This window comes from Hibiscus syriacus, unplaced genomic scaffold (genome assembly GCF_006381635.1).
Source record: "Hibiscus syriacus cultivar Baekdansim isolate YM2019G1 unplaced genomic scaffold, ASM638163v2 tig00000146_pilon, whole genome shotgun sequence".
Taxonomy (NCBI): domain Eukaryota; kingdom Viridiplantae; phylum Streptophyta; class Magnoliopsida; order Malvales; family Malvaceae; genus Hibiscus; species Hibiscus syriacus.
The window spans coordinates 38,333-58,735 of NW_024061770.1; the positions used below are offsets into that span (position 1 = coordinate 38,333).

At 35.5% G+C, this 20,403-nt stretch overlaps 1 pseudogene; it reads left to right on the forward strand.

The window, feature by feature from the left end:
• The first annotated feature begins 18,444 nt into the window (after positions 1 to 18,444).
• Positions 18,445 to 20,217, forward strand: LOC120136666 (annotated as a pseudogene).
• Positions 20,218 to 20,403: the final 186 nt, after the last annotated feature.

Here is a 20,403-nt window from a genome sequence, read left to right on the forward strand (position 1 = left end):
GACGTCTATGTCTTGAAATTAAGCTTTAATAGCTTACTAATTTAAAGAATCTATAGCTTAGTCTTGCTTTATTTTCTTTCTTCTTCTTTTTCTCATGGGGGAATCGGTTCCTCCCCTGGGGGTATCGATTCCCCTCAAGCAATCTGGAATTTTATATACGATGAGGGGGTATCGGTTCCCCCCCTGGGGGTATCGATTCCCCTCTTGCATTCTGGAAATTCATTTCGTTGAAGGGGTATCGGTTCCCCTTGAATGGGTACCGATTCCCCTAACCCAGAAATCCTATTTTAAGCCCGGAAATCATCTAATTTCAGCTCAAACATACTTATTTCAATCCCTTTAACACTCTAAGCTCTCATACACTTACTTAAACTAATTATTAACCATTCAATACCTCTAAAACTAAGAAAACTCCTCATCCATATAGAAGTGAAGAATCTTACTCCAATTTCAACTTGTTCTAATTTCAATTCTATTACTTCATACTTCTTAATTAGCTTATTGACAAGTCAAAAATCTGATTCAAACATCAAAAACTCATTCCTATCAAGATTTCATCTAAAAACTCATTTTCCAAATCCTTCTCTAAATCACTTATCTTGTTGTTTTAATGTCCTATAAGCTTTCCTTTAGCTTATATAACATCTAAGCTTCCATTTGAAATCTTAAAACATCAAAGAACTACCAAGTTCAGATTCTTACCTTAATTGCAAGCCACACGCTGAGAGAAGGAAGAGAAGAAAATAAGGAAGAAGGAAGAAGAAATGGGAGGGTTCTGGAACCTATGCCACACGTGGGTCTCATATATCCCATAACATTTTATTTTAATTAAAAATTTCCTTGCAAATGACCATTTGGTCCCCACCTTAATTTCATATTTACTAACCTTACTTTTTTTTTAAAACTATATAATTGTTCTACTTTAATCATCAAATGTTGTAACTATGCAATTTAATCACTAACCCGGCATGGAGGATGTTACAAATCTCTCCCCCTTAAGAAAATTCGTCCTCGAATTTTCATTGCACGAACAAATGAGGGTATTGATGTCGCATATCCTCTTCACGCTCCCACGTTGCTTCTTCTACTCTGTGATTTCTCCACAACACTTTGACCAAAGGAATGGTCTTGTTCCTCAATTGCTTAACTTCATGGGCTAAAATTTGAATCGGTTCTTCCTCATAAGTCAAGTCAGGACGAACCTCAATCTCTTCTGGTGTCACGATATGAGAAGGGTCAGATCTATATCTTCGAAGCATTGAAACGTGAAAAACATCATGTATCTTTTCCATCCCAGGTGGTAAAGTTAGTTGATATGCTACCGGTCCTACTCTCTTTACAATCTCATATGGTCCAATAAACCGAGGACTCAATTTTCCTTTCCGACCAAATCTCAACACCTTCTTCCATGGAGACACTTTTAAAAACACCTTATCTCCAACTTGAAATTCAATTTCTTTCCTTTTAAGATCAGAATAGGACTTTTGCCGATCAGAGGCCACTTTGAGGTTATGCTGAATTTCTCGAACTTTCTGTTCTACATCTTGAATTAAATCCGGACCAAGAACACTTCGGTCTTTGAGTTCATACCAATTTAATGGAGTACGACATTTTCTTCCATATAATGCTTCATATGGGGCCATCTTTATACTAGACTGATAACTATTGTTGTAAGCGAACTCTGCCAGCGGTAAATACTTTTCCCATGATCCTTTAAATTCCATTACGCATGCTCTCAACATATCTTCCAATATCTGAATAGTTCTCTCCGATTGCCCATCAGTCTGAGGATGAAAAGCCGTACTAAAGTTTAAACGAGTCCCCAACGCTCCATGCAAAGATTTCCAGAATCTAGAAGTGAATCGAGGGTCTCGATCAGAGACTATGGAAACAGGTACTCCATGCAATCTAATAACTTCTCTAATATACAGCTCTGCATACTTTTCCATAGAGAAATCCGTTCTAACAGGGAGAAAATGCGCGGATTTAGTTAATCGATCAACAATAACCCATATTGATTCTCTTTTGTTCGGGGTCAAGGGTAACCCCGTAACAAAATCCATCGTAACATTTTCCCATTTCCATTGAGGAATAAACAGCGGTTGCAATAATCCTGAGGGAACTTGATGCTCGGCTTTGACTTGTTGACATATCAAACACTTAGACACAAATTCTGTGATGCTTCGCTTCATCCCTGACCACCAAAATCGATCCTTCAAATCCATATACATCTTGGTTCCACCCGGGTGCATCGTTAACGGACTGCAATGAGCCTCTGTTAATATTTCTTTCTTCAAGTCTTCATTGTCAGGTATTACAATTCTTCCTTTACAATATAGACTTCCATCTGACTTAATCTCAAAGTCTTTAATCTCTTTGTTCTTGACTTGTTCAATTCTTTTCAAACACATTTCATCTTTACCTTGCAATTCTCTTATTCGTTCCAACCATGCTGGTTTAAGGGTTAATTCTACACAAAGACCACCATCTCCCGTTAAAGATAATCTTGCATCCATAGCTCGTAAAGCTGCAAACGTCTTTCTACTCAGAGCATCTGCTACCACATTAGCCTTTCCGGGATGATAGTCAATTATCACATCGTAATCCTTTAAGAACTCTACCCATCTACGTTGCCTCAAATTCAATTCTTTTTGAGTCATCAGGTACTTCAGGCTCTTATGATCCGTATATAAGTAGCAACGTTCCCCATAAAGATAATGACGCCAAATCCTGAGAGCGAATACTACAGCAGCCATTTCTAGATCATGTGTGGGGTAATTCCTTTCATGTGTTTTCAACTGTCTCGATGCGTACGCTACCACTTTTCCTTCTTGCATTAGTACACACCCCAACCCGTTATGGGATGCGTCACTGTATACTACAAAATTCTTACCAGATTCCGGTTGAACCAATATCGGAGTTTCCGTCAGAATTCTCTTTAAAGCTTCGAAGCTTTCTTTACATTCAGAAGTCCAAACAAAGGATACGTTCTTTCTCATTAGCTTCGTTAGAGGCAGCACAATCATCGAAAAATTCTTAACGAATCTTCGATAGTACCCGGCAAGTCCCAGAAAACTCCGAACTTCAGACACATTCTTAGGAACTTCCCAATCCATTATAGCTTTAACCTTTTGAGGGTCTACTCTAATCCCAACTGCCGAGATCACATGTCCCAGGAAAATTACTTCCTTTAACCAGAACTCACATTTGGACAATTTGGCATACAACTTTTTATCTCTTAAAATTTGCAAGACGATCCTCAAATGTGTGCTATGCTCTTCATGGGATTTCGAGTACACCAGTATGTCATCAATAAAGACAATAACAAACTGGTCCAAGTAGGGCTGAAAAATCCTGTTCATGAGATCCATGAAAGCAGCAGGTGCATTCGTTACTCCGAATGGCATTACGATGAATTCATAATGACCATATCTCGTTCTGAAAGCTGTCTTCGGAATATCTTTCTCCTGGATCTTCAATTGATGATAACCCGAACGTAGATCGATCTTTGAAAATACCGAAGCTCCTTTTAGTTGATCAAATAAATCATCAATGCGCGGAAGGGGATACTTGTTCTTGATGGTCACCTTATTGAGCTGTCGATAGTCAATGCAAAGACGCATTGATCCATCCTTCTTTTTAACAAATAACACCGGAGCTCCCCAAGGCGATACACTTGGTTGAATAAATCCCTTCTCTAGCAATTCTTGTAATTGATTCTTTAACTCTTGCAATTCTTTCGGAGCCATCCGATAAGGTGCCATTGCAATCGGAGCTGTTCCCGGCATTATTTCTATTTGGAATTCTACCTCTCTATCCGGAGGTAATCCTGGCAATTCAGCAGGAAAAACATCAGGGAACTCTCGAACTATTGGAATTTCCTCTAACCTTTTCTCTTGAGCTCTTGAATCAATCACATTTGCAAGAAAACCCTGACATCCTTGTAGCAATAATTTCTTGGCAGACATCACTGATATTACATTTGCTAAAGGATTAAACTTTTCACTGCTCACACTTATCTCTATTCCTTCTGGGCTTTTCAGAGTTACCTTTTTCAATCTGCAGCTAACATCTCCATAATACCGAAACAACCAATCCATTCCCAGAATCACTTCAAACTCATCAAAGGGTAATTCCATCAGATTAGCAGGGAATTCAATTTCCTGAATCTTTATGGGACACCCCTTACAAACTTTATTCACCCTGGCACTTTGGCCTAACGGAGTCGTTACTATAATCTCATTACTCGTAGCTTCTAAGGGAATCCCCAACTCCTTTACTAACTTACTTGTAATATAAGAATTATTAGAACCCGGATCAATCAGTACCAATACTAATTTATCATACAACTGAAAAGTACCTGCTATAATATCGGGGTCATCACGGTCTTCACTTGTCTTTAGGTTGTATACTCGAGCAGTGGATCGAACTTCAGGTTGAGCAGAGAATTCAGACGGGTTCCTTCCTCTGCCTCTTCCTCGTCCTCTTTGTGAGAAAGAACCAGCTCTTCCAGATGGTGCCGGCTCACCAATAATCAATGGACAATCACGGACAAAATGTCCGGCCTCTCCACATCGGAAACAAGTCCCAGCTGCCATACGACAAGTTCCATAATGGTTTTCCCACACTGCTGACACTGTCTCCCTTGCCCCGGAGTAGATCTCCCAGCACTAGATTCCACTGACTGCGTCTGTCTAGGTCTTGCCTGACTTGCTCCCCTAGCAGACGATGCAACTGATTCTGATCTAGCTTGTGATCGAAATCCCGAGTCTCTTCCCCTTTTTGTTGGTGTTAAACCAGAATAAGTAGTCGTCCTCTTTGATGTCTGAACTCTCGAGTCCCCAAATCTTTCATTCTGAGCCCTTTCAAGAGCTTTTGCACGATTGATCACCTCCTGGAACGAGGACATGTTTAATACTATCAACATTTCTTTAAGTCTAGGGCGCAAGCCCTCCACGAACCACTCGCAAGCATCTTTTTCAGTAGGCACAAGCTCAGCTGCAAACCTGCTCAGCTTATTAAACTCACATTCGTACTCATACACAGAGCGGCTCATCTGCTTCAAATTCATAAATTCCTGCTTCATTTGGCGGATAAACTGATCTCCAATATACTTGCTTTTAAATTCATCTAAAAACAAAGACCAAGTCAACTGGTCGGTTGACATCCTCATGGTGACGTTCGTCCACCATATCCTCGCCTGACCCCTCAATAAAGAAACAGCTCCATCTAATTTCTCCACTTCGGAACAGTGGAGACCATCTAACATGATTTTCAAATCATTCAACCACAGATCCGCTGACACCGGACCTTCCTCAGCTTCTCCCTTAAACTCGGGAGCTCCTAAACTTCTCAATTCTTTTGCTACATTAATTCTTGGAGTTAGTGGAGCAGGAGGTTGAAGACGCGTCAGAATAGCGTCTAACGTTCTGAAGAACGTATCTTGATCTTGCACAGGCACTCCTTGAGATGCCTGTTCTTCACCTTGCCTGGCCAGGGCAGGTGAATTACTGCTTTCAGCATGCCTATCTTCTCCCGCTTCACTTCGGGAGCTATTATGTCCGGACATCTAATCAGAATAAACACATTGTTCTATTAGCAAAACAACATACTCATACTATACCAGATCAGAAGTTTTCGCTATTTGTTGGCAAGTATTCCATTTACAGACTCCATAGACTCTGGTTTATGCCTAGAATCGGCTAAACCATAGCTCTGATACCATTAAATGTAACACCCCCAACCCATACCCGACCCGGATATGAGTCAGAGATACTACATTGACTTTAAAACACAACTCTTAATAAATAATAGTAAAATGTTTGTACTTGTATTAAGAAAATACAATAATATACATACTGTAATATAAGTTTACAAAAATATTCAGAGCATACACAACTTAACTCTTTAATTACATGCCAACTGCTATTTACATAACAAAATAACCTACTGATAAGTTGCTTCTGATCTGATGGTTGCAGGAGTAATACTGTCAAGCTGCTTCACCTGTCTCGTCTAATATCCTCGAATCCTACGTGTGAAACACTCACACGCTAAGTCATCGACTTAGTGAGGCAATAATAATAACAAGGCAATGTATTGTAATGAAAATGTCAGGATCATATGAGATGAGATGCAAACATGTAACTAATCAATGTAGTATACTTCATCAATATCCATACCTGTAAGCGTATGACTGTAACATTCATTATTCAGTATTAATAAGTTTATTGGCCCATGATAGCATATTGAGAACCTAAGGTATTTGAGTAATGTGAGGTTGTGCACTATGCTGTCACCACAGCTCGTATAAATGCACCGAAGTGCCCGTAGAATTGCACCGAAGTGCCCGTAGAATTGCACCGAAGTGCCCGTAGAATTATGTCCATAAGGACCACGTAGAATTCTTTAAGAACCATATACATATACTATGGATCAAGTATGTGTCTTTCAAGACTTCACACAGGTTCCAAAGGATATACATATGTCCTAAAGAACCGAGTATACCCTCTACCCTTGGCATGCCAACTATACCTTTAGTTCTCATCTACATAACATGGGCTTATACATTTCCCGTAGTTCATATCGCGTAGACATAGTATTTCCATACCTTTAACACATAGGCATATAACTTTTCTGCATATTCATATCATGTAATACATATAATATGAATTCATGTCATGTAATACATTTAATACAATTCATGTCATGTATCATAATATGGAATGTAATCATATATCAAAATATGGAATCTAGACTTATCACAAGTCTAGAACTGAATATACTACTATATTCATGCTATGCATATGCACTCACCTATACTTCTTTGCCTTTTCCTCAATCGATCCTACTTGTAGATTGTTCCCGAACTCGAGTAGGCTCGGTATCTACATAAACATAATTTTCAAGATGATCATCAGACGTCTATGTCTTGAAATTAAGCTTTAATAGCTTACTAATTTAAAGAATCTATAGCTTAGTCTTGCTTTATTTTCTTTCTTCTTCTTTTCTCATGGGGGAATCGGTTCCTCCCCTGGGGGTATCGATTCCCCTCAAGCAATCTGGAATTTTATATACGATGAGGGGGTATCGGTTCCCCCCCTGGGGGTATCGATTCCCCTCTTGCATTCTGGAAATTCATTTCGTTGAAGGGGTATCGGTTCCCCTTGAATGGGTACCGATTCCCCTAACCCAGAAATCCTATTTTAAGCCCGGAAATCATCTAATTTCAGCTCAAACATACTTATTTCAATCCCTTTAACACTCTAAGCTCTCATACACTTACTTAAACTAATTATTAACCATTCAATACCTCTAAAACTAAGAAAACTCCTCATCCATATAGAAGTGAAGAATCTTACTCCAATTTCAACTTGTTCTAATTTCAATTCTATTACTTCATACTTCTTAATTAGCTTATTGACAAGTCAAAAATCTGATTCAAACATCAAAAACTCATTCCTATCAAGATTTCATCTAAAAACTCATTTTCCAAATCCTTCTCTAAATCACTTATCTTGTTGTTTTAATGTCCTATAAGCTTTCCTTTAGCTTATATAACATCTAAGCTTCCATTTGAAATCTTAAAACATCAAAGAACTACCAAGTTCAGATGCTTACCTTAATTGCAAGCCACACGCTGAGAGAAGGAAGAGAAGAAAATAAGGAAGAAGGAAGAAGAAATGGGAGGGTTCTGGAACCTATGCCACACGTGGGTCTCATATATCCCATAACATTTTATTTTAATTAAAAATTTCCTTGCAAATGACCATTTGGTCCCCACCTTAATTTCATATTTACTAACCTTACTTTTTTTTTTAAAACTATATAATTGTTCTACTTTAATCATCAAATGTTGTAACTTTGCAATTTAATCACTAACCCGGCATGGAGGATGTTACATATTTTATCAATTTAGTCGTACTTTTAATATATATTTTTTGGATAATTCTATTTCATTACCCAAGAAAGTAGGAGACCTGCTACAAATTACAACATACATAAAGCAATAGATCGCAGGATAACCAGTAATTAACGCAACAGGAAAACAGGAAAGGAACTAGCTAAGAAATGCAGAACTAAGCTTAACAAACAAGAAACCAGAAAAGAAGCACAGCTAAGAGATGCCCCAGCTTGCACAGAGAGTGGCATTCCTTGAATCGGCTCTGTTAATAGGCTTGCTAGCCAACCGGATGCGAACTGTCTCCTTAATATCCTGCAAAACCGCTTCCACTAACCTAAAGCTGCTCCCAAATAATCTGTTGTTCTTTCCTTCCAGGTACAGTAAATGTGACTGGTCCAAGCGATCTTAAGAACTTTCACAATGAGCGATTTTCCCTTAAGACAATGGATCGCCCAATCGAGTTCACCATCCCAATTACTAACCACACGAAACAACCCACACAAAGTAAGAATAGACCCCCACAAACTCTTAGCAAAGCTATATTCAAAAAAATAAGTGCTCCCTAGATTCTGCCTCACGACCACACAACAAACAATTAATATCATCAATACTAAGACTGAGCCTTTGAAGTCTAATCCGAGTAGGAAATCTATTTAAAATGGCCATCCAAACAATAATGCTCTGCTTGGGAATACGCCCCAAAAACCAGACAAGATGCTGCCAAGGGACCTTTGATTCCTTAATACGCATGTTATCCTAGATACATCTCGCACTAAGGTCCGGAGCTGAATCAGCCAGAAGATGAATAATAGATGACCTGGCTTTCAAGAGGCGTTTGAAGCTCCAGCTAACATTATTGTGGATATCCAACTTCCATAAATCACTGTATCTAATCACATAGGCACGCAACCAAGCCACCCAAAGAGAACCTTCATTGGCCAACAATTTCCTGACTAGTAGCACAATACAGGCCTTGTTCCAACAGCCTATATCTTGCACACCCAAGCCCCCCTCGGACTTCAACAAACAGACTTTCCTCCAACAAACACGGGCACCCCTCGCAGACGAGTCAGACCCCTTCCAAAAGAACCTAGAACAGAGCTGCTCGATAGTTCTAATAATCTCTTTTAGAAAAATTAATTGTCGACACCAAAAATTAGCCATGCTGAATAAAACAGCACGGATCAGTTGCAACCTACCAGCAAAGCTGAGGTGTTTATTGGCCCAAAGATTCAGTTTAGCTTTGATCTTATCAATGAGACTTCGGCAGTCCTTCATAGTTAATTTCCTTGACACCAATGGCACACCCAAGTATCTCACCGGGAGACTACCCAATTTAAAGCCAGTAATATTCCTGATGGAAACACATTGCTGGGCAGAAATTCCAGCAGGAAATAGTTCACACTTACTAGCATTAAGCCTCAGGCCCGACATAATGTAAAAAACGTCCAGGACAGCTTGCACGCCAATAATATATTCCATGGATCCTTTGCAAAAGATAAGTAAATCGTCCGCAAAGCAAATGTGGGTAAGCCCAATTTTTTTGCACTTAGGATGGTAGTTAAAGACACCCTTAGCAGCGTCCAAATTCAGAAGTTTGGATAAGACATTCATCGCCAGTACAAAGATGTATGGTGAAATGGGGTCCCCCTGCCGAACACCCCGAGCACCCTTAAAGTATCTAACAAGGCAGCCATTAAGAACAATGGAGTAGCTAGGATTCGTGATAAAGTTCCAAATCCAACCAATGAATTTCTCAGGCAAGCCCAAAGCATGCAAGATAGTCCCCGCAAACTCCCAGTCTAAAGAGTCAAAAGCCTTTTGCAAGTCGATCTTAAGAGCACATATAGGCGAGATATTCTTTCTAGAATAGCCCCTAACAAGCTCTTGAGCTAAAAGCGTATTATCTATAATACTTCTCCCCTTCACAAAAGCAGATTGATTCATTGTGATCATACTAGGGAAAACTACAGATAATCGGTTCACCAAAATTCTAGTAGCGGTTTTATATATAATTGAATAGCAAGAAATGGGCCTATAATCTTTTACCATATTCGGGTTGGGGACTTTAGGGACTAAAACCACAGCAGTAGCATTAAAAGATGGGAGCATAAAGGAGCTATCGAAGCAGTACCTGATAGCTGCCAAGAAGTCATTCTCAACTATAGGCCAAGCAACCTCAAAGAAGTAAGAATTAAAGCCATCTGGACCAGGGGACTTGTTGTTCCCTTGCCCCCATATGGCATCTTTAATCTCAGCATCGGACACATCTTTGATCAATATATCGGCAGCACCCCTCGGCAAGGAATAATCAAGAAGGCTCTTAATGACGTTAATGTTGTAGCTCTGGACATCAGGGTCAGTAACCCCTAATTGATCCTTAAAGAATCGAATTACTTCATTTGACATGCCTTCGAATGAGTCCAATTTAACCCCATCCTGGTTATACAGAGCACGAATGGTAGTGCAAGTTCTTTTGTTAGCCACTATTGAGTGAAAGAAACGGGTACCTTGGTCACCATCTCTGATCCAATCAACTTTATCCTTCTGTTTATAGAATAGTAGCTCCGCCTGTTCAAGGGAATGAAGCTCCCTTCCTGCCTCCAATTCGTCTTTAATGAAACTTCCAGCAGGAGCAGCACATAAGTTTGAAAGTTTAATATTTTGAAGCTCATCTCTCTCCCTTTGAACTTGCCCAGAAATATCGCGAAAGTGGGATATGTTGAGTTACTTTTATTATATTTATTTTTCACCAAAGGTGACATGTGTCACCTCTTTTGGAAAGAAAATAAAACAAAGCAAATTTGTAGAATTGCGGACTCAAACCTGATTTCTGATTTAAATGGGAATGCAACTAGACACCAAACCACTAAGCCTAGGCCACTACTTGGTTCGAAATTGACAACACGTTTATATATGATGTATGTTAGTGTCACCCTTTGGTTTAAAACAGTTAAACCCTACAAAATTAGGGACAAGAGAGTGGTTGGAAGATAATAATATATTTTAATTTTATTTAAAAAATTAAAAAAACATATTTTATTCTACTCTAACTTATTAAATATATGTTAAAAATATTTTAAAATTAAGATAAAAATAATTTATATATTAAGTTAAGAATAAAATATATATTTTTAAGTTAAAATAAAAATAAAAAATATATTTTTAAGTTAAAATAAAAATAAAATATATGTTTTAAGTTAAGATAAGAATAAAGTATTTTTTAAGTTAACATAAGATTAAAATATTTTTAAGTTAAGATAAGAATAAAATATATTTAATAATTTAAAGTAATACTATACTATATTTAATAAATTAAGATAAAACATATATTTTTAAAACTTAAAATAATAATAAAACATATTTTTAATTAATTTAAGAATAAACTATATTTAATAAGTTAACATAAAAATAAAATATCTTTTTGAAATTAATATATAAAAATATTATGAGTATTTATACACTAAAGTTGAAGTTATATAGAACATGTTGTCAATCTCAAACAAAGTGACCTTGGCTTAGTGTGGTTGTGTATTTGGCAAGTTTACCCATTGTCATAGGTTTGATTCACTTATTCCCCAATTTGTATTATTTTGTTTTCTTTCGATCAGAGAGTGGTTTGTGGATTAAATTTATTTTAATTTATTAGAAATAAGACTAAATTTAGAGAATATTTAAATAAAATAGACCAAATGTGTGATTATACCAAAATATTTAACTGTCACACCATCTAATATATTAAATATTAATGGCAAGTGACTTGATTGAATAAAATTAAATAATTTAGTGGTCTGATCGACAAAATTAAAAGATCGGTGGTAAAAATAAAAGGGTAAATAGTTGAATGACCAATAGTATAGTTTACCCTAAAGTTTACAACTTTTTTCCTCAAAATAACTGATAAAATTGAAACATTAACATAGAATTCAAGCATACTTTCTTAGAAAAGAGAGGCAAAATCACATCTTATATTGGTTGAAAGAATTAGAGATAAACCTTCAATTATTTAAAAATATTTGTTCTTGAATCAATTTATTTTTATTAAATTAAATAGCATTCGAACGTCATAATCTTAAAAGTCTTACATGATAATATGTAAATCATAAAAGAGAAAGTTAGACAATAACTTAAAATATATATATAATTAGACAATATAATTTATCCAGACTTGCCATTTAAATGGAACATATTGTTATTTGCCCTGGAGGATGGTTGGTAGATAGAGCTAGGCCGCCATGCAGTCCTGGCTCTTAAAACTTGAATTCCACTCTCTAGACGAAGCACGTGCTCTAATTCCACCCCTCTATTAACACCGTTGATCCACAGATGATTTGTTTCATTGGTCACCACTCTTGATAAAGACTGGATCACATCATCTTTCAGGCACTCCTTTCGGTACTCGAAATTGATTTTCCACAGCTCATGGCTGTATATAATCCAGTCTGGAGTACTCTGAAAAAACAACCATTTTTATATATAAAACCAATGGTAAAAGTACAACGGCATGCATCTGAATTAATTATTTACCTCCAAAATCCAGTCAACATATTTGGCATTGTTTACATGGTAATTGACATCTAAATCATTCCATCCAGGCTGAAAATTTATTGAGAGAAATTAAGTATGTAAAAAAGCATACATATAACATATGTGTATATGAGATATACATACAGTCAATCCAGATTTGATGTGATCCATGGTCTCAATTCGTGGGATAGGACATCTCTGCGTTTTGACGATGGGGTCGGCGTCCATCGTAAGATAAGCTTTGATCTCGTCTTTCACTTCCTCCGGCAACTTGCATGCTTTTCTTGTCTTGTTATTCATCATCACGGCCAAGCTGTCCACAGTACATTCCCCAAAATTAACTATCTCAACCATATGTAGATTCATTCATAACTGGTGATTTAAAGGGTAATAAATTTTAACCATGAAGCTCGAACTAAAGTTTCGCCGTTGTTGATGTCATTCATGGTCCACTCATAACGCACACCCATTCCCCATGTAAAAGCCCAGCTTAATATCTGAACAACATCACCCCTTCAAAACCACAACGACTTTGTCACAAAACACAAGTCATTCAATTAAGACATAAATAACATGCAGTACTCACCAACCAGGATATTGATCCACCTCAATACGCATGTCACGAAATACCCATACCAAGTCCATTTTAAGCATTCCCGGAGTTGTACCGAAACCTCTAACAACTTGCAGACCTGCTTTCTTGCTATAATTAAGCAATGCTTCCTGTATTATTATATAAAAAAGTTATCAGATACAATCAAATATTTATTATCATATCTAATTTGTGAAAGATATATAATTTGTGTAAATTAACCTGTAAATAATTCATTATAGCCTTTGTTGACATTTTACATTCTGTGTCAATGTCGAATGATCTTACGCAAGCATTCTGCTGGAAAACCTGTCCACCTTTTATCAATGTTCCTGCCAGTTTCATTGAAATTGCAGGAAATTAACCTCAACTACTTGAAAAGGGTACTGCCGAGGAAGAAGAAGAAGAAGTCGTACCCAGTGGTGAAGTGATATTGTCCTTGTTCTGCATGTTACGCATCCCTGATGGTACTCGAATCTCATCTCCATGGGATGGTTGACCGTTCGGTTTAATCTTCGAACTGCAGTTCAAACGAAATTTGACTGTCTTTTCAATCGCATCATTTGAAATTATGTTGACTCGTTGCAACCAAATCTTTGATTTATTGATTGGATTCCAGGTTGACGGATAGGGCATCGTGCAGAATGTGCACATAATAGCCATGATATTTAGATAGAAAACTGTGAACTTTTATGAACACAAGAAGCAACTAATGATATCAAATCGTTGAGGGAATCAACTCCTCCTCAACTATATATAGAGAAGGATTGTTATTTTCATAAAAGTAAGGAATTGTTCGACTTAAATTTGCGTCTATTAATGTTAACCAATCCTTCATTTTAATAATTTTTTTATTATACTAGAAATTCAATTAAGATTTTATATATTGATAATTAATAATTTTACTTACTTGACGATAAAGTTTAAACCGATATTTGACTTACATAAAATTTTTCTTATTCAATTGATAATATACACATTACAAATGTAATTACTCAAACTCAAGATCTCTAGGAACAGTGGTCCCGAAACAAAGCATGGAGCTCCGTCCATGCCCACATATATATTATTACAAAACATATATTAGTTTTAAACTGAAATTATTAAATGCAGCCCTATTAAGGATACCAAAAATTTCAGAGTGGTCCATGTTGTGAAGAAGGCAACTGAATTTGTACCTAACGTTTCTTCCCTTCGGTAGCTATCAAGATATATATATTATGTACACAGCGTCCTTTCTTCCTAGCTTTACCAAACTTGTAATAGTCACCTAAACTTTGTGATTTAAATTTTATTGTGTTCCGATATAAGAAAATTTATGCCATAATCTATTTGATAAAAAATAAATTAAAATAAAAAAATAAAAAATTATGACGAATAAATTTATACCAAACTCATAATAATCACATAAACTTTATTTTGAAATTTTAGGGACAGATAGGTAATCTCCAATGGAGGACTACATTTTGACAATTGTTTATGTCAATAGGTGCTTTGAGGAAAGACTTAGGGTGCGTTTGGTTCACGAAATGTAAGATTATCAATGAGACTAAAAGATTATCAGGGAATAGGATTACTGGGAATGTTGTATTTTGTGTTTGGTTACTTTAGTAGGAATGTAAGATTACCGTGTTTGATTAAAGGAATAAACGATTATTGGAATGTATATTTGATCAAATTGTTCTTATTATATATTTGTTTTTTTTAATAAGTTGAAAAATATTTATATATTTTCTTTAAAAAATTTAAATTCATAAAATTTATATAATTTTTTACAAAATTGAAAATATAAAAAGGTTTAATGAAAGGGTAAAATTTTATTTTAACCCCTGAACTTCATATAAAATTTTAATTATAGACTTTAAATCTAAAATAGTTTAAGGATAAATTTGTAATTTAACCTTCGTAGAATTTTTATTATTCAATGACAGAATAATGATATTTTTAAAAGAAAATATTTTTAAGGGCATTTTAGTCCAAAACGTCGGTAATCCAACAATACCTAAGGAAAGGGAGGTAATTATATTCCCGATAATATAACCCAAAAATCCACTATTGGTAATATAAGATTATTGGGAATGACATTCCCGACCAACCAAACGGGGAATGTGGATTCCATTCCCATGAGAATCTCAAATTCCCCCAACCAAACACACCTTTAGGCGGGGGTAATCACCTCTTAAAAATTTAAAATTATTATATACTCTAAATTTTATCTATGTATTTTTATTAATTTTTTTCTAAAATTTTATAGATTCAGATTCCCCTCTTAAAATTTTATAAATTCAAATTTATCCCTTAACTTAATATCCTGCCGCATTTGTTTACGTGTGATTTGGAGAACCATTATTACATTCCCTCTGTATTACCCAAGTAAAATGGCACTATAAAAATGAGTCTAGAGAGATACGGAGATGTGCACTATTAATAATATACATCTATATGTATTATTAATATAAAAATATGAAAAATTTATAAATAATCATTAAATTTATTTAAAATTTTTAATTTATTATTAAATTTTTAGAAGTTATAAAATAGACATTAAATTTTAAATTTTATTAGACATAGGTAACGTTTGTGAAATATTATTAAAAGGTGACATAGTATATTAAATTAATAGGAAATATTTTTATTTGGTCCCTCAATTATAACTAGATTTTATTTTGATATTTTTAAATAGGTTTTGAGTAATAATTCCAAAAAGAAATTGAAAAACTTAGATTTTTTAAAAATATACGAAAATGATTTATTTTAAAAATTTAAAGATTGTAATTTTTTGAAAATATTTTATTTATCAAATTATTTTATAATTTATTAACTATTAATCGTGATTGTATTGTAAAATTAAAAATATAAATTTTGAGATCACAAATTGAATTATCAAATATGTAATTACTTTTTATTAAACGATGTGATTCAAACATTTGACTTTTGTTTAAGAAGTTTAAAGACAATTTTATAAAATACAAACATACAATTAAAGTATCAATTAATAAGAAAAATACATCCATACTTAAATAATTGAAACAGAAAAATACATTCAGACTTAAATAATTGATACAATCTTTAACTTTTAATGATTTATCAAGTAATTTACATGACATAAATTTAATATTAATAATACGACACCAAAAATAATATTTAATTTATTTATATTCATTTTATTTTCAATTCAATGAACATAATAAAACTTATTTTAATTAAAATTAATAGTAAAATAAAATTTAGTTACAATTAAAGGGTCAAATGAGATTTTTTTTATTAATTAAACATGCCACATCACCTCTTTAATGATAGATGATGGCGTTTTACTCATTTTGTACAGTTTTGGAAGAAGTACAAGATTTAACCTTTGGGACTTGTCAATTTACTTTGAAACAATTGTTTGGTTGATGTGTTTTATGTTTCTTGGACTTGATCACTTCCAAGACCTGAAAATTTGATCCATTGCAGTTAACTCTGAATGAACTGTTTTTGTTATTCTCTGATGGGGTTCTTATCCCAGTGTCGAATGATGTTTACGTCTCCAAGTTTCCACCTGGTTCTGCTTGTTTTGAGAAAAACTGAGAACAGAACAAGACTATTGGATAAAAAGGTCTTAAAGTTCCATCCTATCCATGTTTTATATGATTTAGAAGGCAGAATATATATGTTGCAATTGCTATAGGTTCTGTAAATTATCATTTAGTGATTTAACTGAGTGAAGAATTCGTGTCTAATATGCAGGCTAAATGGATTAGTGGACCATGGCCCTAGATTGTTCCTTCGCAGTATGGTGTTGTAGGCAGTATTTGGATATTTGGAGGTCATTCATCTCCTTCCGATGCTCCTAAATTGTACAGGTAAAGAAGTAATGATATTTATTTCTGTGTTTGAACTGAGACTAACATTTCATTAGAATCAACAACTGTATTGGCTATGTGTCTTCGTGTTCCTTACTTTTTAGCTGTATAGGATATGTCATGCCATTTATACTATGTGCAACGATATGTTGCTGCTTTCCCGGGACAATTTCTCACCAACTAGAGGAGCCTCCATGGAATCTATTAAAGCATTGCCAACCTAAAAGTTTAAATCCCAAAAAACTGGAAATATCAACGATCAGAACAATTTAGCTGATGGTTGCAGGGACAGCAAAGGAGCGTGTGCTTGCAGTAAGCAAAATGCTAGAAACTGCAACCACTTAAAATGCATTTAGAGTACTTGCTAAGATCAAATTGGATCCAACTCAATTTTAATTATATATGGAATAAGAAAATTTTCCATCATGTAGCTGAGTTTTGTCTCTCTTCTGATGAGCAGTGTCCAAAAGCTACATGATTTTGTGAGTTGGTATAAACATTCATCTTTATCCAAATGGTTTACTATTAAGTAAAGAGCTTACATACACATATATATTTCATTTTTGGACGTCATAGGATTTAATAAAACAGCATAACCGACTCAGGTACGTTGTATTTGCTTGGCGAGAGTGGTGAAAAGATCAATGGAGCTCTGAAAATTTACAGAAAGTTACACGTGAACAAGGGGGAGCGAGACATGGTCGCTCGCACAGAAAGAAACATGGGTGGTGAGCCCAGAAGACAGAAATCGAACCGCGTGTGGCTTCACGTGAGAGTTTCGAGACTTCTTGAAGATTCTGGTCAATGGGTTAAAACTGGCAAATAGGATGTTTTGCCGGGATCGAAGTCAGCATCGAATACTATTGGAAGGATGAGTTGTGTATTGTTGAGCTTCATAATGCCTTTCACAGAGCTGGGCTACGAGCATTGTTGATTAGGTCGATTCGATAAGCGTAGAGTTTCTTCCTATGAATTTACTCACTGCAGTGAAAGCGACAGTCCTGACTATAGCGAGCGTAAGAAGCATAAAGATCAAAAGCTTTATGGACGAAACCTAACATTGATGAATAATCTGATACAGAAGTATAGCAGCATTGTTTATGCGAATGATTCTTGCTACAAGTTCTTCTACTAGACCTTGTATCGAGTGATTAGGGATGGAAGATAGACGGGATTCTTCTACAATAACGGTTTTATTTTAGTCTTAATAAAGTACGTCAGAGTCATCCACACTATAATATAAAATATATATATATATATATATATCTTTAATATATTAAATATTCATTCGATAATCAAATAATCAATATTTTAAAATAAAATTTATTTTTGATAATATATCATTACATCGAATTTTTAATAATATGAATGTGCTAATCAGTAATTACTAGACTCTGACACAAAAGATCATAATTATATGATAAAAGATGTACAATATCTTCTAAGATTAGGGTATGATATATATTTTTACTAGGATATGATTCATATTATATATTGAGATATAAATTTAGAAAATCAAGCATTAGTATAAATATCGATCGAACATAACATTAGCTTGGATATAACACAAATTTGGAATGGCAAGTCCAAAATCACTTCTCCAGCCTCCCACGTATGCTGTCCTTGGTATCGATAGAGGTGGAGTTAGGGGGATTATTCCTGCAACTATTCTTGCCTTCTTAGAATCTCAGCTTCAGGTAAGTATCTGGAATTTTTTTTCTTCTTGAAAAATGCCGATGTCTTTTGCATATAAATACACTATTTTTAAGGATTGATTAATTGCATTAATTTAAAGAAACTAGATGGAGAAGAAGCTAGACTGGTAGATTACTTCGATGTCGTTTCCGGGACTAGTACCGATGGGCTGGTGACCGCCATGCTAAGTGCTCCGAGCCCCGGTGAGGCCACTCGTCCTCTTTTCGCTGCCAAAGATATCAATGATTTCTATCTTCAACACTGCCCCCAAAATCTTCTCCCAAAACAGGTTATTAATCTCTGAACCTTCTTCTTTTGTTGTTTTAATTCAAAAGCCAAACACAAACTCTAAATTATATAACAGTTCCATGTTTGCAGTGGCTGCAAATTTGGTGAAATCTCTAACCGGTCCGAAGTAGGACGGCGAATATCTGCACAACATCGTGAGGGAAACGCTGGGAGAAACCAGAATGGACCAGACATTGACGAACGTTGCCGTCCCGACATTCGACATCAGACAACTCCAACCGAGAATCTTCTTATCATACGAGGTTTTCATGTAGATACCTCAAGATTCGTATCGTTACACTTTGCCCTGTATTTGATGTAAAGATGCGTCATTTGTGCAAGTTAAGAAGGATCGTTCCCAGAATGCTTTGCACTCTGATATATGCATCGGGACTTCAGCTGCCCCAACAAACCTTCCGGTACATCAGTTTAAAACCAGAGATTCAACCGGCCTAGTCAAAGAATTCCATCTCATAGATGGTGGAGTTGCTGCAAATAATCCCGTATGTATATATATAATTTTTAATTAGTAATATGCATGTGTGTTTTAATGGATTCTTATAGACTTTAGTAGCCATGAACGAAGTAGCAAAAGCCATCAGCAGCGAAGGTGGCGATTTGGACTATGCTCGTGTATGGGTCTTATCGTTGGGCACAGGTTCACAGAAATGGGAAGACAAGTACGAAGCCGAGAAAGCGGCAAAATGGGGTGTGTTGGGATGGTTAAACTCTGATGATTCGACTCCATTGATGGATGTGTTCATGCAAGCAAGCACTGGCATGGTGGACTTCCATCTCGCTACTGTTTTCCAGTTTGCTTCATTGTGAAGACCGTCGTTTTCTCCGTATTCAGGCAAATTTTTATCAATCATAATTCAAAAGATATTATATCTTAAACACAACTACATCAGATCAAATATTTTTCTATGATTCATCCAATTAAAACTCATTCAACATTCGTATATATTAACCTATAGTTTCATCGAAATGTAAGTCATATATATATATATATGAAAGAAAAAGAGAAATATTGCAAGATGATATATCCGGGACGCTGGCATCAGTAGATATTTCTACCAATGAAAATCATCAGGATCTTGTAAAGCCTGGGGAAGAATTTTTGAAAAAACCAGTTTCCAGGGTGAATTTAGAGACTGGAAAATTTGAGCTGTTAATCAGGGTACAAATGAAGAGGCTCTCATCAGGTGTATATATATAAGTATTAAATACGAATATATTGGATTTTTTCGTTTCTTAATTCATAGGATGACATCTCATATACATGAACTACTTCTGCTTGTGAATTTACAGATTAGCTGAAGTGCTTTATAAGGAGAAGCGACTTCGTAAGATGAGATCTTTGACACGTCCGCGCGGATACTATCTTTTTATAGAAAATTCTTAAGAAATAAAATCTTTTTTTTAACTATCACAACGAATTTTCGCAACAAATTTGGAAAATCGCAACGACAACTGTAGACTATCGCAACGCGAATGGAAAATCGCAACGCGATTTCAACTATCGCAACGCGAAATGCAACGCGAATTTACGA